The 25,849-nt window shown below is 34.8% G+C and overlaps 1 protein-coding gene across 1 annotated transcript in view; it reads right to left on the bottom strand.

Moving 5' to 3' along the window:
- LOC145691775 (uncharacterized) overlaps window positions 1-18,819 on the bottom strand; it is a 54,650-nt gene extending 35,831 nt beyond the window's left edge. Inside the window, exon 1 of the mRNA XM_081767086.1 lies at window positions 18,687-18,819. The gene's annotated coding sequence lies outside the window, so the exon portion shown is untranslated. The remainder of the gene's footprint in view (window positions 1-18,686) is intronic.
- Between the last annotated feature and the right edge of the window lie 7,030 nt (window positions 18,820-25,849).

Below are 25,849 nucleotides of genomic sequence, written 5' to 3'. Positions count from 1 at the left end.
ACCCAGATCATATGAGTTGGTAGTGGATAGTATCGTGTCCATTTGTTGACTTGGGGTTCCCCGTTTCCTCTCACATGCTCATTTCACCAATTATTTCATAATCACTCACTTCCATTAATCATCAGCTCCGTTTAATCTGAAGGACATAAGCATGTAACATAAAGAATTTCATTTTATTTCAGTAATAATAAAAATGCAAGTTATCAGTTCACTGTCCACCCTCTGGCTCTTTCTTGACCTATATCACCTTTGATTTCGTTCTGATATTCTCGAATACGGTCCTCGGATCATTTGATATAAATAAGCTTGATTGTTGTATTGCTATAATTCTCTTTCAATATTCTTTTTCATCTCATCGAAGAACTTCCATGCATCAACAAGCTTTTAAGTTTTTGTTTCAGTTAAGAAAATCGAAGCAATGATTTCTGTCATTTTTTTCAGTCCATTCTATGATTTCGCTAGTTCATTTTCTGTGTTTATGCAAAATTTCAACATCGGATATGGAAGCATTCGGTCGGAGTTTTCGGAAATCGACTAGCTACAAGATTTTGTATTTGGTCTAGGAATTAATTCGTGCGGTTTTACAAAAGATGGCGTAACTAGCTTATTGTCCCATAGTTTCGTTGATCCAAACATGCGTTGAAAACTACTGTCATTGAGCATCTTGTTTAGTATATGTCAGTTGCTTGAAGCGGAAACAACAACATTTTTTCTTCAACTGAAAATGGCGCATTTTGTGCCTGATAAAGTGTTTTTGCGGGGAGTTATTCTTCATTGCTTTAACATGAAGAAAAGTGCTACCGCAAGTCATCATATTTTAGTGGAAGTGTTTGGTGACCATGCTCTAGCTGAGCAAACGTGTCAGAAGTGGTTTGCACGGTTTAAAGGTGGTGATTTCAGCTTGGAAGACCAAAAGCAATTTGGACAGCCAAAAGAATTTGAAGATGAAGAATTGAGAGCATTGCTTGATCAGGATTCGTGTCAAACGCAGGACGAACTTGCAGAAGCATTTGAAGTTGAGCAAACAACAGTTTCCAAACGTCTCAAAGCCATAGGAATGATTCAAAAGATGTCTTATTGGATTTCACATGAATTGAAAAGAAAGACGTTGAAAGAAGAAAAACCGTTTGCGAATTGCTGCTTCAAAGACAGAAAAGGAAGGGATTTTTGCATCGAATTGTAACTGGTGATGAGAAGTGGATTCATTACGAGAATCCTAAACGAAAAAAGGCCTGGGTGAAGCAAGGTGAACCAGGTCCTTCACAACCGAAACGAGATATTCATTGTGCAAAGGTTATGCTGTATATATGGTGGGATTTGAAACGTGTGGTGTACTATGAACTTCTGAAACTTGGCGAAACTATTAATGGCCACCGCTATCGACAACAATTAATGCGTTTGAAGCAAGCTCTGGCCTGAAAACGATCAGAATGGAATAACAGGCATAATAAACTTATTTATCAAGATGATAACGCTCGACCACATGTCGCAAAACCGGTCAAAACCTATTTGGAAAATGTCGGATGGAAAGTGTTACTCTACCCGCGATATTCACCAGACACTGCTCCGTCTGACTACTACTTGATCGATTGCATGAATAACGATTTGATTGGACAGCGGTTCACTTCTTCAGAAAATATCGAAAAATGGATCTTTGATTAGATTGCGTCAAAAGATGAGGAATTCTTTCGACACGGAATCCGTAAATTGCCTGAAAGATGGGAGAAAGTAGTGGCTAGCGATGGACAATATTTTTGTTAACGTATTCATTTACTTTGTTTTTGAAATAAAGCTTCAATTTTTATTAAAAACCGCACGAATTAATTCCTAGACCAAATAGTACATTGTAATAAAGTTCTCCAACTGAACAGGTCGCTATAAAACAGTTTCACATTATTATTCAAATTAGTGTTGCATTTATATAAGCTGTTTATAAGTATATTATCCAATGCATCTAAAATTTACTGGAATAACACAAAATACTTCAAATGAAAATTTGAAGTGTCTATGTGCATCAATCATATAGTGTGTTTATACGCTAAAACGCAATATTTTCTCCTGTTATTCGGTTGGAATGATTCAAATGTCCATATAATATGTGTCACTTTCAAAAGGCAAACGAATGAAAATTGATATACCCAGTTAGTCAAAGTAGTCTCTGGCAGGAGCGTTATTTCAGATTTTGCTTGGGGAGGCAAAACCCCTCGATATAAGTAAAATTTCGCGTTTTTCACTCATTTACTACTACTCTATTGATAAAATCTATATAAATCTCAAACTCAGGGGGGGCAAATGCCCCTCCCTACCCCCTAAATGACGCCCCTGGTCTCTGGGTTTCGTGCAATCGCACACCTTTGCAATCGTTTAATTGCATGATGAAAGAAATCTGGAGTCCGCATTGTGAAGAAATCCTTAATGGTACGTTGTGCTGACTGGTAATGAGAAAAAACTATTCCTGCTAGAAGAAGTGGTAGTCGATGGGGAAAATGTCAGGAGAACACGGTGGGTGAGGAAGGATTTCATTATACAACTCATGAACTAACTGCACCATCCTTTGAGTGGCATGTGATCATTCATTGTCGTGCAACATCAGAACCCCACCATGTCTGTTCAATATAAATGCATGCTTGTGGACAAATTTAGGGTACATTTCACTGTAAGATCCACAGTGATGATTTCACGCACGTAGATGGTGAAAGGCATGATGGACCCACCACCACTCTCAATCCTAAAAACAACAGCACCTTCTACGGGTCATGGATCCTTTTGAAAGGGTTCTGGACATTCATCACGCTCTAACGGTTAATACGTACACTCAAAGAACTGCACACCTTCAGCAGACAGCGATCTTACTGACCGCTCTCAAATTGTGTGGCATCTATGAGTCCAGTTTTACACTTAAGCGATTGTTCGGAGCCATTGAACGACAATGGTATGGTATATGCCTAATTCGTCGGCAATTGCACGAATAGTTTCCACAGGGGCCGCTTCCTGAGGAGCCCATCAGAACAAGATACTGATAGGCGAGCATAAAAGCCAAAATTTTTAATGGCCTGTCACCGGGCACTTAAGTTGTACATGTTTCATGCAAATTTTATAATATTTATCACGTAAAGTATTTGGATGAAAAACTTTTCGCCACTGTATTCTGTAGGAAGAAAAGAAAATTAAATTTTACCACGGATACAAATATGTTCTGCCCAATGTCTTTTAACATTTTTTTTTTTTTTCATTAGAAAGTACATTAACAAAACAGAGAAGTTACACCATTGATGGCATCAAGTCATGAAAGACTGAGTTAACACAACCTTTAACGGAAAATTTAAATTTCGAAGCAAAGGATTAAGAGTGCAAAAGCACATGCGTTTAATCGTTATTTAAGTGTTATAGATTATATGCTATATATATATATATATATATATATATATATATATATATATATATATATATATATATATATATTCAGCCTATCGCTCATTGTGCTATAACGTATACCTTAAGTGTTCCAATAAACGACAATGACGATTCTTGATATATAATTTAAAAAGAGTAAAGCGTGAAAAGTGTTACGAGATTTTCCAAGTTGAGCGATTTAAAAATGTGAGGATAAAAGAAATATTAGAAGCATACCCAATTCTTCTTCTATTTTCGAAAACAGTAGAACTAATTTAGATGTATCTACTATATTCTCATAACATATAATTCTTTCCCTTTTGAACAATGCTGAAGTAAAAATAACGTTTCGTTTCTGAAGTTAATTTCATTTTCTAGAAAGTTCCAACTTTCACAACAGAAAGGTAGCAACTCATATGAATCATTCTCCGGTACATCCCGAAGCTATATCAATGGTAAAATACGCATAGTTATGCAATGGGACCTTGAGGTGTGTATGCAAGCTTAAAACTGCCAGCTATATGTTCACTAAAGCTTTGTCTATGGACAAAAATGAAGTAATTTCCGTCTTATTGTCCATAAAATCTTTTATTTTCTTATTCTGCGTATTGTCTTTTTGGTCTAAGTGTAAGTAGACAAATACTGTAAGCCATTACGATAATTTCAAGCGCCCATAAGTCATTGTGTGTTATTACAAATATCCATAAAACTCGTTTTAAGTAACATAGTTCAATATCTGCAGCACACAAAAGTTAATTTCCTCTTCATTCACCACGTAGATTTGTCTCGTTTCTCATATCATAAAAGAAAGCACAATAGTATATTAGGATTGTGAAGTGTGTTGGTTGGAAATAAAGCAAGCACAGTATTCAGTATGAACTTCTTGCGGTTTTAAGCTTTTCTATTTTGGATTGTGTTTATGGTATTCTTTCTTTACATTCTCACTAAGCTACTCCTTCACTGATTCTATTTCAAAGATTTTGTCTTCTTTTCATTATAAAAAGCCAGTCCGTTTCATATCTATATTCAAAGAATTAATTAAGTGTGCAAGTGAATATCTTTATAATTAAGCTATAATTATTCAGTATTGTATTGGTAGTACCTCTAATTCTTGTTCTCGATCTATCCCTTCTATAAAGCTCAAAATTTTCAAATTTTCAGTTTTCATTAAGAACTTCTCATTCAATATAATTCCTTCTCTTAGTAGTACCAAATATATATATATATATATATATATATATATATATGTTTGTGTGTGTGTATGTAAATTAGGGTGGTCCTTATTATTCTACTTCCCATTTTTTTTTGAGTCTCACCCCTTGATATGGTTTCATATTACACCAAAATAACCACTGAGAAAAATTAGCTCAATTGAATGATACTAAATGGTGCTCCAAACTACCTCAACTTTTGAGTGTATTTGTAGTATACAATATGGGACAAATACATCTTGTAAATATTGGAAAGACAATTTATGTTAATAAACAGATATTATAAAGGTATTAAATAAAGGTATCAATACAGGTCTACAGCTCACTTCTATTTTATCTCAGATATTCATATATTTCACTCAGAGCCGCGGCGTTAGGTGCGCTCAGGGTCAAATGCCAATAATGACCCCGCGGAGTCAGAATACTGGTAAAAATCGCCGAGCGCCAACATGCTACTTCTAAACGTGCTCAAAACACGGGGCCCCTCTAAGCACGGGACCTGGGGAGGTGAACCATTAGCCATCCCAAACTCCGCTTCTGATTTTACGAGAATGAGGTTGATAGTGCAGACGTTTTGAAATACTGTAATATTCTAATGTCAACATCCTTGAATTACCAGAATCTCTTAACGCCCCGTCCCAAATGTCCTGGATTTCAAGGAACAGTCCCTTATTTTATGATTTTGTCTCGCGTCCCTGGGAGTTTTGATAGGGGATGGCAATGGTCCCATATTTTGCCCAAATGACAAATTTACCTGACATAACGACTTTAAGGCCCGCACATTTTAATGAGTCGTTTGCCTGCACGGCGCCCTCGTCCCTCTTCTGTCGCGAGTCATCGACTCTTCTGCCTGTTCAGCGGACAAAACAGCTCTTTTAGTCGCGCCAGTAGTCTGTCTTACTATTTAACTTAGGGCTCAGAGCCGTATTGCAACCCAGTGGCCGACCGGAAACATACTTTCCAGGGGCCCATTTACATTTACTTACTACCTCCTCCCCCGACAACTAAAGGAGTCTGGGAATGTCACTCGGATCAAGTATGCTGAACAGTCTTAAAATGCAGATTTAAAACTTTTTTAAATCTGTAATTTCTCCCCTGACACTGACTGATCTGACGTAATGTCCAATCCTTCATTCTTCTCGTGCAACTGTACAATCATCTGCACATGCTCGTTTCTTCATATCTCCCCATAAAATAACAATGCCGCACTTGTGCCGTAAACCTTTCATAGGCGCCCCTGGTACATATACCAATACATATATGAAGCAACATAAGTAATTTATAATTTATACAAAGAATCGTAGCCCCGTACGCGGGGTGGGCGAGCGAGGCCGTAGTCCCGTACACTGATAGCAAGAGGGTGGCGAACGAGCAAGAAAGAAAAAGTGCATTGAGAAAAATCCGTTCTCCGGACAGCGGTATATTGTACAAATATACGGTATCCTCTTGCTTACTACAGAAATCGGTATGAAGCATACATTATCCGTATGCTACATAGGCACTGCCCTTAGATGTTACATCGTGCATATACTTATGTTACCTTCGTCAGCTATATGTTATATACGTTCATTTGTATGTGAGATTCTGACCGCCTACATTGTTTCATACAGAAAGTACGTATAGATAGAACACTTATACAGAAAGTATTAAAAAACATGCCTTTTTAGTTATACGTCTGTTGTACGTTAAATCCTAAAACTACAGGAATTACGCATGTAACCTACCTTTTTAAGTACGCCACCTACATTTTTTCTCAGTATGTTGGAAATGAATGAACGACGCGTCTCCCCGAGAAAGAATTGGCGATCTATTACATCAATATTGTTGTGGGATTGCAAAGGAATAGATTTGGAAAAAAAATCTTCCTCGCTTCATTCGCAATCCAAACGTTTCAATAAATCACAACAAGCTTTTACTTATTATTTAAAGAAAGTTATTACATATGATTTGTTAATGACGATGTGATATACTGTAGAAGACCGCAAGATGATATTTGCGCAAGAATATTAAAAATGAAGGTAAACAAGGGGAATAACAACATTTCCGAACTTGAAGCAGCCGTGGAATAGGAGCTTTAGGGGTGAGAACTTAACGAAATTTGTCTTTTTAAAAGATTGATTGCTACCAGTCATCTTTTATTATTATTATTATTATTATTATTATTATTATTATTATTATTATTATTATTATTATTATTATTATTATTATTCCATTGACATTAAATGCTTCCAATTTGAAGGAATTTATTGGGATAATTTCACCATCAACTACTTGTATCGCCAGGATATAATTTTTGTGCATACGTATCAAGTTGTGTGATATTTTATCCATCTACATACATATATTCATAATACACATTATATATATGTGATGCGGGAAACTAAAAGGGACCATTTGTCGGAAAAATTGATTTTACGGGAGAGCCAAATAACGTGAAGAAAGTCAACTTTTGATATTTTCAGTTCTTAAGTAAATTAGGTAAAACAACTCTTTTACTACAAGAAAAATGCACTGTATGATGTAAAAACAACTTTTAAATAGGTAAGAAAATTGTTTTCATGAGGTTATGTCATTGTTGGAAAAGGGGCCAAATGTCGTTATGGCGTTTTAACATGGGAGCGACATTCGGTACCTTTTCTAACTGGTGGTGATAGGCTCAAAAGCCGTCCTCTTCTGCATTCTAGCGCAAAACATGAAACTACACCTAGGTAGAACTTTAACAATGAAGAAGGATAGCGTCTCTTTGAAAATAACATCACCCGACATTCGGTACCTTTTCTGATAGGGACAAATAAAGAGTGTGAATATTACCGACAAATGGTCCCTTTTAGATTTGACATGAGTTTTACAGAATAAACATGTTTTAGGAAAATGTTTTACTCTTTTAATAGTAAGCAGTTGTATAAGAAAAATGGTTGTGAATAGTATTGGAGTTAGAAGTGAGCGGCCAACTGATTCCTGTTATAAGTGAGTTCCCAACATCACACAGTACAACCATTTCATATTCAAGTCAAGCAAGAAAGGAAAAGTAGTGTCTAAAAGAGATATACATGCTGTTGAATTTGTGCACCAAATATTTCAAGCTGAGAGTGGCCCTCCATGTTTTTCCAAAATTGTTGAACCGCCTGGTCTCTCGCAAAGCCGAAAGAACTATTTGTACACATATATCAGACCATATTGTAAGGAAGAATTTCAAGATTTGCTGTGCCCTGCTCCAAATCAAGAAGATGATCCTAGAACTAATGACGAGCGTGACAAGACTGATGATCCTGTGCCCATGACGCCCGATGTTGCTGGACCGTCTCATGCCACCAAACGCCCTGGGAAACACAAGCTCTCCTTTTAATTTTTCGTTTGACGTAACATCAAACATGTCTATTTTTTTTTCAAAGTTAATGGATTTTGTAAAGAACATTTTAAAGAATATTTTAAAACAAATTTCATCTCTTAAGTAGTTTAAGTCAATAAATAAAGTGATTTTATATTTTGGAAAACTTTAACCTTGTTTTTGTCAAAACAATCCTTTTACGTCAATTATGATTAGTCATTTTATAAAAAATCCAGTTTTTAAGATACTTTTTTTCTATAGAGGTATCTTTTTGTTCAGAATTTTAAGCTCTATTCAGTGATGGTAATAATTCCACTGTGCACATTTCCGACAAATGGTCCCTTTTAGTTTTCCTCATCACATATAGATAGATTAACATACATGTGTATGTGTTAGTGTATTTTCAATATGTCAATTGATAATAAGTAGCCTTAAATTCAGAGGTTTCATTCATTAAGAAATTAAGTAATTACTATAATTTCAAACATACGTAGTAGCCAAACTACATTTGGATTTTAAAGAGAAACATTAAACAAATTCTTCGTCTCCATCGATCAATATTGAGAAATTCGCAAAGAAGGCTCCTTCTGAATTTCCATTACATTTCACAAAATATTTTTACCCCAAAACAATTGAAACTAAAATACTATTTGTGTGGACACATACAGAATAAAATTTCAAAAGTTTAAAATTATTACTAGAAATTAATGTTATCACCCATTTTAAAAGTATACTAGTTGAACCTGCGCTTTCTACACAACGTATCATTTACATATGAGCATGAATCTTCTTGTCATTCCTCGCAACATCTGTACATGTCCCTTTACAGACACAAGTCAAAGACGTCCTGATAAAAATCGGCAAGGGTACCATAAATCGCAGTATGTAATAAGCAAATACATTACATATACAATTAATTATAATGCCAGTGATATATGGTGTTCATTGGGTGAAATACTCCAAACAATAATGATTCGTCTTAGCCTGGAGAAATAGTTATCCCTCGTTTTTCATCATTTGGCCATGAAACAAACGCCTGAGAGATATACAACACCTGTATAAACAATGTTGTGTTGGAATGTAAAATTCATAGGATATGGTGTACTTTTATAAAATTTCAACACTTCCCGTGTAACCCTAAAAAAAATATAATAAAGATATAGAGGCCATGTTTTTTTAAATATTCAATTAGAACTGGACAATCTACACAAAGTTTGGAATCGACCAGTTAAAACGGCACGTTTCTAGCACTTGTGGTTTTCGAGATCTTATTGTCGAAAGGATTGGAGACAAACATATAAACTTTTCTTTAGAGACAAACATAAAAACAGGTCCGTCGCGTGGGTTGTAAGCTCCCGGGGCAAATATTCCCAGACGTCCCCCCCCCCCCTCGACTAGCGTGATATGAAAAAGAACCAGAGTTTATTCTGTACTTCTAGATTTAAATGTGGAATGTAAGTTCATAATGTAAGATAAAGAAGTTAGTATTATGTCAATTTTCTTTTAAGTCAACGGCTTTCATAGTTAACACATAAAAGTTAATGAAAACATGGTTTTGAATTGTTGAAATTGAGTGCTACTCTTGTTTATTTTGAACTTTATACACATCAACATAGTAATATCATAGAATACACAAATATCGATACAAATGTTAAAGTCCAATGTGTAAATGATAAAATAATAATAATAATAATAATAATAATAATTATTATTATTATTATTATTATTATTATTATTATTATTATTATTATTATTATTATTATTATTATTATTATTATTATTATTATTATTTTCTGACTTTCGCCAAAAACCAACAAAATATACTTTTCTTTCCTTGCGATTAACACATATATTTTTCAGTAAATTTATAGCGTTGGAATACTAAAGTAACTTTTTTCAGGTGACGTTTGTAATTATTTGTCAGTATTTGCTTCAATTCAATCCTACAATTATAGTTTATGTTCAAAAGCTAAATGTACGGTTTGTTAATGTTTGTTCTGCAGGACGATGTTAATGATACATTCTTCCTAAACATGTAGGGTAAAGATGATATCTTGAATTTTGTTGATTTGTCGTCCCGGCGCCCCCCCTCTGGTCGCCTCGCCCACGCGACGGCCCTACATATAAATTAGCATTTTAGTATATAGATGGTTTCTAATGCATTGAAATTTCATTTATTATCGATAGTTGGAAACGTTGTAAACAGTTGTAAATTTTTATAACTGTTCTCCAATTGGATTTGTATACTACCAAAGGTAGTTTTGTCAAGTTTAACAAAACTAATATAAGCCTCTTGAAGAAACCTCTTATTTGTAAAAGAATACTAATGATCAAATTTGGCTATTCCAATGGTCTGTCCAAGCAACTTGATAAAAAAATATCGTAGCATAACGACAAAAGCTGCTTCTTTTATATGTATAAAAAAAGAACTTGGTGAGGTGAGTATAGGGGAAGGGAGCGCCGAATTCTACTTCGTCCCGGGTGCCGAAATCTGTAGGTACTATAATTGATAGCGACCAAGGGGGCCCAAAAAATTTTTAAAATACTGGAAACATTTTCACCATAAAAGTTTAAGAAAAAAATAAACATGACATAAATCACTCCTATATAATTCATAGACCTTTTGAACATGTTAAGAGAGGGCCCATCATAAAAGTTATATAAAAGGCCCTTATATTTCCCGCTCCAGGGCCCCAATGGTTTTAATCCAGCCCTATATATTTTCTGTACGGAAAATAACGGTACTGTAAAATGTAAATTATTATTGAATTTCAAGTTATGGCATCATTTGATATTTCAATTTAGCTTAATACTTCAATGTTAGTAAAAGTATAAAGCAGAAGGGGAAATCATTAACTTTTTAAGGACTGAATTACTAAAAATGTGAGGCTGTTTCTTTCTTTTTTTTTTTTTTTTTTTTGGCAACATCATGGGCTGGCAACGCTGATCTGGGATTACTTGACTGTATTGCCGGTACTCGACGTGTTATGGTCCTTCGTTCCCTTACTCCCGTATGCGAGGAGTGCGTGACGTATGCCTTTTTGTTCATATACCGCCACTTTCGATACGAGGCGGAGAGCCCACCTACAAATTCACCGTCCAGGGCCCACCGGGAGACTTCCCGGTTTCCCGCCTGGCCAGTACGGCCCTGTTAAGGCTGTTGTTGAACAGCTGAAACTTGAAGACAAGGTATCGTTAGATGACTTATATGGATTTTCTTCAGTAAAAGTCTGTATTGATATCTTGGTGGCGGAAAAGGACATGAGTGTGGGTAGTAAATTGCAAATGCCATTTCAGAAAAGCTCTGAGTTCCCAAATTTATTTAAGTTCATCTCCTTTTTCCTCAGCATCCCACCGTCAGATTCATTTGTGGAAAGAGTTTTCTCACATATAAATTTGAAATGGACTGACACAAGAAATAGGTGTTCTGACCAGTTGATAAAAGCTGAACTTAATAATAGCAATCAGCTCTTCGACTTTAAGTTGCAATGAGGTTTTCGGCAGCCTAATCCATACTTGAAAATGATCATAAGTGCAATTAAGTCAAGCGTGAAGTACGATTGTTTGAAGAAGGTTTAAGTAACCTAAATCCAATGTCTTAAAAGTAAGATTTATCAAATTTTTCTTATAATAAATAATTCTTTGTATTAGTTCATACTTTTGTATTTCTTTCAGTTTAAAATGATTACTCCTTTTATTTGATGCCTGGATCATCTTTTACCTCTAGATCATGTTTATTAAAACCCTTCCCGTTATACTTATTGAAACTCATCAACTCGTCCCTTATTTTGACCATTTTTATTTGGCAACCCTGCCCTAGATTCGTATAATAATTCTGTATACTTGAAATCCACCAATCTCGTACTTCTAGAGATACTTATATCGCACTACGGACTCAGACCAATCTTCTCTCACATTTTTACAACTCGTATATTTTCTGCAACGTTTGACAATAGCACAAAATATTGATAATATAATTGTCAACCAAGTATAGAGCGCAATCATACACTTCATTGTTCGAATCCCTCAAAAACTCTTGTATCAGGTTGTTCTTAACGAATGAAATCAGACAGCATTAACAATCCACTCATCTTCCCAAATAATACTTTCCATTATCAATCACTTCCTATACTATTATTCGTTGAAGATTACTGTCAAAGAAATATGTTACTCTATCGACTCCTGTGTGTTTTCTTGTCGTTAGATCGATATATATATAAATCTGCTTGATAATCACAGTTCTTTCCTTCACGAACTGTCCATTAGTAAGGAAAAATCCGGAGTCTTTTAATGGTGGTTGAAGATAAATTCAGAAATAACACTAAGTCATCAGTCTGTTTCTCCTGGGAACTTATTTTCAATCCTCTTTTATGCATTATTTTCAATCTGTGAAAACCGCAAAGCTCTCAGCCTAAATGCTATCTTATGAAATGCCTTACCAAAAGAGGTCCTCAAAACTTCAAGTACGCAAAATTTGTAATATTCAGTATGCTCAGTACTCATCATTTCGATCAAAAGTGGAAAGGAACAAGGATCATCATACTTCCTAAACAGGGGAAAACACCAGTTTCTGCACAATAAATCTTCTCATTATCCTGAACAACGTCATTGAGAAGTACTTCAATGACTATTTCTCTGATATATCACAGAGAATTCACTCAATCAAAATCACTATTTCGCAGTCAAACTAGGTTTTATATTACAACTTGACGAGGATAGACGTCCAATGAGTCACTCATAGATGTAGAAAAACGTGCAACAAGGTATGGCACTCTGGACTAATCTGTAGGATGCACTAACAACATTTTCCGATCCAATATATTCGGCAAGTAAAAATGTTTTTTACTAGCACAATATTTTCTCCAAGTAAAAATGTTTCTTCCTAAAGTCGTATCTCCCACTCATGAGCGGCGATTAGGGGGGGCATAGGGGGCAGTTGCCCCCCACTTTTCTGAAATGTCCTATTAATGTATGTAGTTTCAACCGGGGAAATTTGTATATTAACATTGATATACAAATATTCAGATCATGTCTTGCCCCCCACTTTTAACGTCCAATCGCCGCCACTGCCCACTCTTCCCATTACTGGAGCTGGGGTTCCCACAAGTTAACATTTTTTCACTGTTATATTCCATATACACATATTACATTACGAAATCGTCCTACGTATTGCTAGCTTCTTTCGCAAGGCACATGACAATTTTTTCTACATTATGGAAATATTTGTTCCATACTGTTTTAGTTACAGAATCACCTGAATATCCCAGAAACTTGACAAGTAAATTACGCATTATATTGGGAGCAGAGAAAACTCAACTATTACATTTCATGATGAGACTGTGTCACTATTCTAATCAGGGCCGGCGCTAGCAGTTTTGCCGCCCTGGGCGGTACTTTCACATGCCGCCCCTTTAATCCGCAAACCTTATTTTGAAAGAAAACGTTCAAAAGTCACGATAAACTAATATGCCCCATTTAAAAACATGTATGAAATGGAAAAGTGAACAAAAAATTGAACTACCTCTCTCGAATGCTTACGTAATATTTAAACGACTCCGTCCGTACATGACACAATATTCAGTATGCACAATTTCGTTGTATATCTGTGATGTGAAGCAGTGCATACAGAAAACAAAATTTTTAAAAAATGATTTAGTCAAGACCAATAATTTTAATTTTTAAGCTTACTTTATATCAAAACACAATGGAGATACATAAATTTAACATAACAGAAGGTAATTGAAAGAAACTTTTCTTGCTTTGATGTGAGCAAATTCCTTTATCACATTCGCGTAGTCCAATGTTTTAGCCATTGCTACACCACTCAAGCGTGTTTCAGGCATGGAAGAACGTAGATGGCTTTTAATAAGCTTAAGTATCGAAAAACTTCTTTCTTCATTTGCCACTGTTCCGATAAGATTAACAAAATCCTTAATGCAACACTGACATTGGGAGCAAAGTTATGTTTCTTAATTAATTATATTTATTAATTTTAAAGTCTGTTTTGGTGAACTTTTAGGCTTAATTATAGCAGATAACACTTTCAGTTAGTCTTTCGAATCAAATCATGTTTTCATCTTTCCATTCTTCGTGTGTTAAAATGATGGCAAATTTAGTACACTTTTCACACAAAAGTTCAAGTGGTATATCTTGAAAACTACTTATATCGTAAAGAAAATCGAAATACGGTACTAGCTGTGATGTATAAGTTGCTCAAACCTTCCTCTTAAAGCTAACACAATTACATCTAGAACTTTGTAATATAAATCGATCTTGTATCTGGTGGATCTTCAATAGCTTCATACTCTGCCTCGTACTGAAACTGTGTCTCCTTCTTTCGACTTCGAGCTTGTACTGAATTACCTATCCCTGGATCGTCCATATCTAATGCTGATGTCAACTCCATCGCATCAACTAAGTAAGATTGAAACTTTGCATCATTTCTGCACCTCTCAAAAAACTCAAATACATTTTCAAGAAACCCCATTGCATCCAACACATGAGAATCAATGGTTTGGAGACTTTGCTTACTATGTTTATGTGGAGTAAAAAATTATATCAGATAACGAGTCGAGCAAAAGAAAGTAAAGTCAGGCAGCTGGTTTACTATACATAGAACATGGTGGGTGACCATTTTATCTGCCTAGGTATTCTGTTATCGTTACTTATTTTAAGTAAGGCATCACAAACCTCCCCTACTTGACATCTAAGTGGAGTCAGAGCATCAATTCGGCTCTCCCACCTTGTGGTGCTTAAAGTGAGACTGCTAATATGTTCCTTTAGTATAGTCCAACGTTGAACTGACGCAGAAAAAGTCGTAAACTTTTTTAAGTATACAAAAAAAAATGAAACAGGGTACTGAGATGATGCGGCTGCATCGTTAACGACAAGGTTTAGTGAATGACTACTGCAAGAAACATAGAAGGCTTGGAGATTTATTTCTAAAATTCTCTTCTGAATACCAGAATGTTTGCGTTTCATATTGGTACCAAATCATATCCTAGATTCCTCATATCTTTGATAGGAATGTTCATTTCCTTTAGCTGTTTAATTATTACTTCTGTCAGTCCTAGACCAGTAGTATCTGTTACCGGTACGAAACCAAGGAAGTGTTCGCAAATTTTACAAGGCATCCTCCATTATTGTTTGTAATTTGTACAAAACGAACGATTATTGCCATTTGTTCTGTACTAGAAATATCTGGCGTACAGTGTAGTATTATATTATAATATTTTGCAGCTCTCAACAAAGACAATATTTTACTTTTTATTATACTATACTATTTGTTCACTAAAAATTTGAATAATTTCATTTTGGACATTTTTCCTAAGTAATTTTGGTATTTATTTTGTCCTGCATTGGTTCTTTTAATGTGTTGACGCTATCAAACTTTACAGAGAATTCTACCAGTTTAGAAAATTATCATTATTACTTGTGTAAAGTTTATCTGATGTTCTGCGTAACGGTAGACATTGTTCACCTAAAAACTATATTATTGCAACTAGTCGTTCTGTTACGTTCTTCCAATGTTGTGTTTCGGCAGTTAACATTTTCTAGTGTTTTTCCTCAATTGGAAGACCACTCTTCAGTCTTATCGAAAGCTCCATCCACCTTCTTTGCAACTCAAAGTGAATGGGATACCTATCATGACTAACCAAAACTTCAGAGGTGTGGCGCCAATTGTTACAGTCATCAACTGTGAAAGATACTATACTTGTGGAAAATAATTTGCAACAAAAACAGAAAACAGTATTCTTACTTTCGGAATAAACTAACCACTTTCTGAACACAGTTTCACCATTATATAATGTGTAGGCCTACTTGTAACAGTTATCTGTGAATTGACGGCTTAAATTGTATTCTGGAATGAATAGAAAGACACTTTAATAATATTACCCACCCTAGCTGAAAATTTATCTACGCCACTGCAAGGGAAAAATTGAACGAGATACATGTGACTAGTAGTTTGATAATTGAAAATGGAGGGGGGGGATACTCTGAATTTCCTGAGTGAGTATTTTCCTGAATGTGAATGAAGCAAGTTCAATTATATTCTCAGGTGAACACAATTTTATTTTTCCATGTGGGCCTATTACGAAGCATTATATTTTGATAGTATTCTTTCCTTTTTCAAATTTTGCCGCCCATTAGACTTGCCGCCCTGGGCGGTGGCACGGCTCGACCCCCCCTCGCGCCGGCCCTGATTCTAATCCACACTGATCTACTTTATTTAAACAATAATGTCCGTTACTTATGATTCTACTTAAATTTTGAAAAATGCAGTTTAAGACAATCTACGGAACACTGTCAAAAAAGACAGCTCAGGTCTTGAAGCGCCGTTCTGTCTTCTTCTTTCCCATTAGTTTCAATTACACTCAAAATTCGTATCTACTGCATATAACACTACCAAGTTTCTGAGTTAATAGCTTTACAATTTAAAAGAAAGTGAGAAAACATTTGCGAGAGAGTCAGTGTAGAAAATTTTAGAGTAAGTCACACTTGTACTGTACCAGTAAATAGAATCTAATTTATACGTTAAGTATGTGCTGAGGATGGAATTTTTTCACTCTCATGTATCTTTGCCGAGGATTTTATTCAAGCTTCTCTTCTCCCTGTAGAAAACTCCTTAAGAAATGTTCCTAAGGTGTTGAATTGAGTTCTATTAGTTCTCACGCATGACTTTTTCTTGTGTATCAGATATGTTATGATGGATGGATGCTATAGATTTAGAATCTATTCTCTATAAGCTTTCAAACGACATATAGATGTGCTATTTATAATCAGTCAGCACACTGACCAGGGCAAAATGAAACTTTTCCAAAGAGATAGAGAGAGAGACAGGAACTAGAACCTAACTCATTAGAAATAATTTTATAGTAAAATTTCATAGAACTTCAACTCAACATATAGTAGTACTCTCATTTTAGAGATACACTTCAACCCATCAAAAGTATCAAATTTTAACAATAAGAATGTGTTGCAGAAAGAACTTTTCATACTCATCTACTTTTGTTGAAAATTTTGTTCGAGCTTCTCTTCTTCCTATGGAAAATTTCTTGAGCAAAGTTACAAAACTATTTTGTTGAATACTATTAGTTCATTCACGAATTACCTTTTTTTATATACATGATGGACGATCCGAAACTAGGGTTACAAGGCCGGTATTTTTGGAGTTTCGTCTATTATAGAGGAATGAGGAGTGTGCGGTAATTTTAATACATGGAGTTGACAACTGTACAGAGTTTCAGCCACTTGCTACCTAGGGCGATATTTGTAGGTAAATACAAATGACAACTCATTTGGAAACCTGGTCTCGCGAAGAAGTCCGCTCAGTTATCCGATTTCTGCGGGCGAAACATGTAATCCCAACTGAAAATTAACGTGCAGCTGGTAGAGGCTGTAATGTCTCGTTAGAACGTCGCAGAATGGTGTCGAAAGTTTCGCGGCTGATAGAGAAAACGTCACCGACGAGGAAAGCAGATACTGACCCAGCACGACAGCAACAGATTTGAACATAGCTCGCGTGGAAGAGCGGGTTCAGGACAACAGAAAGATCACGTTACTGCGTCTGATGGCAGAATTAGGAATGAGGGAGCACCTAGAAGACCGTCACTTCGCTTCAGACGAGGAGGTGAAATACTTTGTGACAACGTAGCTGAATACGCAAGGACAGGACTTTTACCAGGAGGGAATCTTCAAACTCATCCCACGGTGCGATAAGTGCCTCAACCAATATGGAGACTATATCGAATAATAACATAATGTATGTACTACCTGTTGGCTGTATAGGTTGTATGAAATAATATAGACCCCTATACACGTTTCACTGCAGGCTTTGTAACCTTACTTTCCGATAACTCCTCGTATATTAGATGTGTTATGATAGATGGACTCTATAGATTTAGAATATATGCTCTATAAACTTTCGAGCGACGGGTATACATACTATTTTTATTGGGCAGTACACAGGCCTGGTTAAATGAAACTTTTCAAAAAATAAAAAAAAAGAGAGAGAGAAAGAAAGGGAGAGGAACTAAGATCTTACTTATTAGAAATAATTTTAAAAAGGCATCAAATCTCAAAACTACTATCACTGCTTTCAAGTTATTTTGTCTGAAAGAAGGCCCTAGCTCATCTACTTAATGTAAGGCAGAAGTAGTGTACCCATTTCATTTTCATGTGTTTCAAAGGGGTATATGAAAAACTTGAAATTGTGGAACTTGAGTGACGAAATAGATTGAGGATTAGTATAAGACATGCCACGTACTCACTATGACTTCATTATACACATATATTCAGTCACTTGTGTGTCAAATAATATTCCTGCAAATGCTCTGATTTCTTATACGGAAGTAACTAAAGGTTCCTGACATAATTTGTTGATACTGACGATGAGGACTAATAATAAAGCGGAATGAAGTTATATTACTAATTTTAAGCAATACACTCAATGTTCCCCATTTAATGAACATATAACAATCAAGTAAGTACCGCTAATTATCCGTAAAACAATATTGTGTCCAATCAATTACAAACCGCGTGCACATATGTATGGTTTCACAGTTCAAGGTATATTTTAATGCAAATGTTATATAATGTAGTCTTATTCTGTTCACAAGGAATCGTCATTTTAAGTGTAAATGATTCATTTACAACACGTAAAAGCAACATATCCAGATACATGAACTCACCAGACAGAATCTTGGCATTTGATTTAGAGAAAAGAATATAATTAGAACTGATTTCTCACTTACCAAAACGGAATTATCTGTAGATGGTTAACTCAGCGTAAATGAAGAATCTTATAATGATACTTGAGCTATAACGTGGTCGTAAACTCTACAATGTATCAGAGAACAAAAATGTAAACTCTTTCTCTTGAAGTAGTATTACTCCTTTTGATGTCCAGTTTTATACGTTTCTGCCAATTATCATTTTGTGCCCTTTTAATAACGAACGTTTTTTGAAAGTTTACGCAAGAGTTCCTCTTGCAGCCAGGCAGTGAGTTCTGAATAGATCGTAAAAACATTTTTCTTCGATAAACATGCCTTGAAGAAGATCGTCTATTGTCAAGCAATTATTCATTTTTTTAAATTGTAATTTATAAATTGGTAAATATTCCTATTATAAAAGAATGAATGTAAACATAGGGATATAAATAGACAAAGATACTCATAATACACTCTTGTTACAAGCATGATGGAGAAACAATCTTTTGAAATATTTGAAACTGAAAAAGAATGAGGATCATGATGTTTCAACCATTGTCGGACACTATTCCTTTTGGATAATAGCTATGGTTGAAATAATAAATCAATCTGTATTTATTTATTTATTTATTTATTTATTCACTAAGTTTCACACAGCACAAAGCCATTTGGCTGAAACACAACAACATAAGAAAAAAACAAAAAAGTAACAAATACAAGAATACAGTAAAGAAGGTTCAATATTCAATTTACAATATTCTCTTCAACTGAGTTCTAAAGTTTCGTTTAGAAGTAAAAATATTGACATCTGTTGAAACTGTATTGTAATCATGCGCTAGTCTGTAAAACAAGAAGCTCTGAACAATTGGTAACCTAGGAGCCTCATAAGTTAGTAAATTTAGAGACCGCGTTCGAAGAATTCGGTATCAACTTTAACATTGATAATCTTATATAGATAAAGTAAGTCAGCAGCACGACGTCGTTTAACAGGAGTATTTTTAAGTTCATTAAAGACATTAGTTCCAGTCTCGAGAGATCATGTAACTCATAAATTATAAATTTAACTATGGCAAGAAAGAAGTTTAAAACCGAGTCAATGCGAGATAAATTAGTAGTTACTGCCATATTCCACACAGGTGAACAATATTCAACAATCGGGGAGATGAAAGCATTATAAAACATCGTAAGGGCAGGGATACTTTGTATTTCCGGGAATCTAAAAAGTAAACCAATTAGTTTCATGGCTCTGGATGAGATCGATATGATGTGATTCGCAAAGGAGAGTTTTTCATCAAAGACAACGCTTAGATCTTTCTGAGACGAAACTCGTTTGATGGGTACATTGTTGGCATATGTCTGACGAACTACACTATTTCTTAAGGAGATAGAAAGAGTGGAACATTTTTACGGTTTAAAGATAGATTCCAGTTTGAGCACCAGTTGTTTAACATATCTATGTCAGCTTGCAGTGAAGAAGCATCATTTACGGTGTTAATAACTCTAAAGAGTTTACTATCATCAGCGAAAAGCAATATATTTGAAGAAAAGGTTGAGAAGATACTAGGTAAGTCGTCAATGTAGAGTAAAAAAAAAGTGGGCCCAGCACGGTCCCTTAAGGCACTCCGGATAAAACGGGACTAAACGGAGACAGAGATCCACGTAGAGTAACACATTGTTCTCTCCCTGAAAGATAAGAATCTAGGAAAGAAAGGATCCTGAATGAATGTTATATCTATTAGAGAGTTTGTAAAGAAGCAACTTTGTGTTTATGGTATCAAAGACCTTAGATATGTCAAAGTAAACTACATCAAGCTTAGTATTAGTTGTGATTGCTTAGGCTGCATGAGTGACTAACACTAATAAATTGGTAAGACACGAACCCCATGCATAAAACCAGGCTTCTTTGAGAGCTGCTTAAAAAAAGTTTGACAAAGCTGTATAATCTATCTTTATTTTTTCGCAGAGAATAGACACAGAAGAGAGAAGAGAAACTGGTCTGTAGGATGAAATTATTTTCCTATTTCCACACTTGAAGATAGGTATGATATTCGCAGTCTTCCACAAATTGGGAAAGGTATTTTCTGAGAAACATCTATTGAATAATAACGACAGCGGGTGAGCAAGTGAATGCACTGTATTACAAAGAAAACTTGTACTAATATTATCAGGCCAGAAGAACGTCGAATAGATTGATTTACTTCATCATGGGAAGTGGTAATCGTAGTCAGCGAATGCGAACTCACAGATCAGATCTTAGGTAGAAAGGAGGGAGTCCCAAGCTTAGAAAAGGTGTTTTAAAAATGCTCATTAAAGGCAGTAACTCTATATTTTCATACGAAAGTATTAGAATTGTAGTCAACTTCTAGCGGAATACGTGGTTGCTGAGTCCGGGAGTTTATGAGCAACCAGAAGCTATTCAGTTCAGAAGTAAATTGACACGAAAGGTTATCCACATATTTCTTATATAACATTAAAAGGAGATATTTCGTATGACGTCTAATATTAGAGAAAGTCCTATACGTTTGTTCACTTTGTAGCTGATGATAAATAGAGCAATATACAATAAATAAATCTGAGAAATGCCATATCTCAAAATTCCTTAAGGTTAAAGACAGAAAATTTGGTATTTAGATTTTCCATTTAAAATAATAAAAACTGTGTTTCAGCGTTTTCTGATATTTACCCTAGAAGGGAAGAAAAAGGCATAAAGGAAGAGTTGGGGGTTACAATTGTTATAATTGGATGGTCATATCTCGAAATCCGTTAAGGATAGAGGCATGAAAAAAGGTATTTAGGCTTAATTAAAGATGTGTTTCGGTGTTTTTAGTTTTCTCTTGGAAGGGAAGAAGAAAGGCCGTAGGAAAACCAGGTGGGGTGTTAATTCTTAAAATAAGATTTTCATATCTCGAAATCCCTGAACAGTAGAGTTGTGCTAATTAAAGACATTTTTCATCATTTCTTGATGTTTCCGTTAGAAGGGAAGAAAAAATTGTGGAGGTTGTAATTGTTATAATAAGATAGCCATACCTCGACATTAGATTAGAGATACCCTTAAGATTAGAGATACGAGAAAAGACCGAAGTCCCCAACTAGACGAAGGCTAGTAGATAGATAGATTCTTGATACACACTTATAACTTTTAAACTAATAGGTACAAGACACTGAAATTTTGTTCCCTGCAAATATTGACAATGAAACATTGTTTAACATATTCTTCGATACAACTAGACTAACAGTGTTGCCAATCCAACATATAGTAGTAGTTTTCAAATGACACTACATCAGGTTATTCTATATTTCAAATCTACATGTAAAAAGAAAACTTACAATTTTAAACTTGTTATGCAGTGTTGCACTAAGGACGTTGCAATGTCACAAATATATAAAATTAACTAATTTTTTTAGAGGGTTATACAATAGTAATTACGCAAGTAACACGAACGAGGTAACTCACATCCAAAGCATCTTAGTGTTTAATCTTATGACTATCACGTGACATTTCGAGCGAATAGAAACAAAATTAAAAGGAACTGAAAGTGTAACTATTTTCTAAGGGTTTTATTTCGAAAAAGTGTTTAGACAAGTATCTGTTGGGAATAAGTTAAGTTATATGGAACAGGCCAAAAGTTATTTTTTTTTTCGGGAACTAAATTCTAACATTAAAAATATTCTGTGGAATGTTATGATGTTCGGGTTTTTCAGTTGACAACTTATAAGCAGTTATGTTAAATAAAACTGGGCTTTAATTTGTGTGTTTAAAGAGGTTTAAAGAGCCAACTCAGTGTTATATTTGTTGTTACTAGTAAATGGTACTTTGTGTTTAATAGAATAAACAAAACATTTAGGTTTAATAAGATTACCAAGCCATTTTTGAGTATTTAATCGAGAGGTAGTTCTTGCTCACAACCTCTCGGCTTTTAGAACTCGATTGAACATTAGTAAGGCAAATTGAGATATTAACAGTCGCGCATCACGTTTAAACAACTCCAATAGAAAGATGGTATACTAGTCTTCATTCGAAAGTTTCGACATTGACGTGGACAACATACAATGTTATCTTAAAAGATTTGAACAGTTATGTGTCATTGAGATAATATTCATTATATAGGTCTATATATTATCTCATTGCGTGGAACGAATTAAAACCACGCCAGTAATTTATCTCCTTAACTGTAAAAACAGTATTAATTAAGAATTTTCTTGTTAAATAATTTTTCAACTGTGAGGAACAATTAGACCTCTTACATATCTTGATACATGAGTATGCGGTAAAACGCAAACTGATTAATTGCATTGTTAACATTAATCACAATCTTAATTTAATTTAAAATATTTTAGTTTTCATTAATTTAAGTTCATAATTACACAACAGTTAAAACTAACAGATGATTAATATTGATTTATCTGTTTAGTCAGATTGAAAAAAGGGGGGAAATTCCAACTTTTACACGTATATTCTTTGCGCCCAACAAGAATACGAACTAGCATAAACGTTATATTTTTTCCTTGAGTTGCATATTAATTTTGTTTGGATCATACTTAGAATCATTGTAATTCTTCGAATAGCTGGGAATATAATAGTAGATCAATTACCATCTGTAATTTATAAATACTATTTAATGATGTGCCTTCACATGAATGAAGTATTGAAGTATAATTTCAAATATATGAATAATAATAATAATATGAAATAAGAAGTAATTATAATACGTAAATGAGAAAATGGAATGTGAATGTATTGTAATTTTATATGAGGGCTATTCAATAAGTAAGCGAACTGCATGTAAAACAACATGGTTATCATATCACGGTCCAGAGTTCGTTGTTAATTTGTACAAAGCTTACCAAATGAAAAAAATACATTAGTTCGGGAGCCATTTATGCAACGACAACGTTTGTGTATATCAGCTTTAGGGCAAAGAGTGCTTTTAAGTGTTGCATTAACTAGAAAAGAAAGAAAAATGTAATCATTAAGTTTTACGTCCCACGATAATGCCGGCTAGGCTAAAGGAGACGGAAGAAAAAGAAAGTTAGTATAAAATGTACTGATTAATATTGATTTGTTTGTTGATTATTTCAAGTTTGTATGTTGATTTCTCTAATTTACTTGTCGTTATGACAACGAATCAAGGTAAACAATTTCGGTTAGTGGGTAATGGACGATATCGATGTACTTGTTTATTTTTTTTATATAATGAAGATATAATAAATTAGAAGGACGTATGTAAATTTGCTGTTACGTAAAAGGCAAAATATCTATAATATATTGAATACTAAAACTACTCCCGTCAATGTGTACTTATTTATGTAGTGAATAGCATAGAACAGTGTGAATATTAATTATTCCAAGATAGAAATTAACGAACTGTGGGCAATATAAGGTTTTTAAACTCATGCTGTGTATTTGATGGAATATCGACGGAATTGTCCATTTTGAGTTTGTTTCAGAAGATCGAGCTGTAACAAGTGAACTGTATTCTGGACAATTAGACCGAATGTTCTGGACAATTCGACCAAGTGTATGTCATTCTGAACAAGAAATTTCCTGCTGCCAATTGACATTGTTCCGAGTTAGTAGTCTCGAAGACTGACCAAGATTCTGGCTGAACATGGCGATGAATTGTCACCTCATTCTACCTATAGTCCAGACTTGCAAAATTGGCTTACGATGTGTTCCGCTCACTCTCACATTTCCTATGTAGTCGGCAATTCAATTCCTATGATGTACACTCATGTCCAAAATTATTATCGCATGTCTATAAATATGTTGTTGTAGGAACATAATGTGTTAACGAATTCACCCGGTATTCCTTATAATGTTGGTATGTGTATAATCGAAAAAGACATGTATGTAGCAAATTTCATGTCAAAAAAGCAGTAAATAAGAACAATAAAACAAAAATAAAACTTTCTTGTCCATTTAGCAGCATTTTGTTTTATTAATTCTAATTTTCGTATTTATTATTCTTTTCCTATGAAATTTACCACAAATATAAATTTCCCGATTATACACATAGTATCAGTATTAAAAGTACCCTGCAAAATCATTATCAAATTATATTCTTACAAGAAGACAGTTATAGATATGCGACAATCATTTTGGACATGAGTGTACATTCTACGTATCATGAGTTTTTTAAATTCTAAACCTGCCATCTGGTATTGGCAGCAGACTGAACTCGTATCGCAGAATGTGGCCCTGCATAGCCTAGTCGTTAACGCTCTCGCCTTTGGTGCGAGCGGTCCCGGGTTCGATTCCCGGTGGGACACTCGGTCGAAAAAGTATAACAGCGTTGTCAGGTCAACGGTTTTGAATGAGGTTTTCCCTGGATTTCCCTCATTCATACCAGGAAATGCCAGGGTAGTACCTAACATAATGGTCCCAGGCTGCTTCTTTCCTTCCCTTTCATTGGATAGTGTGCTCGCCGAGGGACGTCATCCCTCATATACGTACGTGACGGGCTAAATGGCCTTAGATGCCGACAGTCCAGAATTCTAATTCCTATTCCTCTTACCGCAGAAATGAATGGTTATAGAACAATCAGGTCTGTACTTTGCTGAATAAAGTCTGTCTTTGTGATATTCTCTGTTTCATTTTCCTCCTTGTACGGTGCAGTAATTCTAAGATAGCTTGGTGTGTCAGTATATGCCTAAATAAGTAGAAGGTCTTTCGGCTCAACTTTTATCCCAATTATTTAGTCTATATTAAACCGTACATTGAGCAAAGCAGTTCTTATGAGATGAAGTCTGTTAAGGCCTATGTATCTACACCTGGCGTTTATCTTTCGCTTTCAGTTCACGTTTGTATTTGATTCCCAGCGGGAGCTCGTTCGGGTTCGGACTTCACATTGAACACTTCCTGCAAGTCATCACATGCTCTTTGGTATTAAAAAGAGGCATTAAACTCTTAAATAACTGGCCAAATAAAGCACATTCTTATGATATATTTTAGGAAAAACTCCTGGAAACATGTCATCAAATATATCTAGCCATTTTATTAATTTATAAGTAATTTCTGAAATTTATTTTCAACTTCACAACTGTCGACTTTGATAGATTTTTTTCCTCTCAATTTGTCTGCTTACACAGTCATTTATAAAAGTCTTGTTTATTTACCAATGCTTATTAGGAATTTTACAATCCATTTTTGAAGAGTTCACTATTATGTAAAAGTTCAAAAGAAAAAGAACTTTTAGAAAGTACAGTAA

This window comes from Thermobia domestica, chromosome 8 (genome assembly GCF_964235325.1).
Source record: "Thermobia domestica chromosome 8, izTheDome1.hap1.1, whole genome shotgun sequence".
Taxonomy (NCBI): domain Eukaryota; kingdom Metazoa; phylum Arthropoda; class Insecta; order Zygentoma; family Lepismatidae; genus Thermobia; species Thermobia domestica.
The sequence above is the reverse complement of the archived record's forward strand: the minus strand, read 5'-3'. Positions and strand labels throughout refer to the sequence as shown.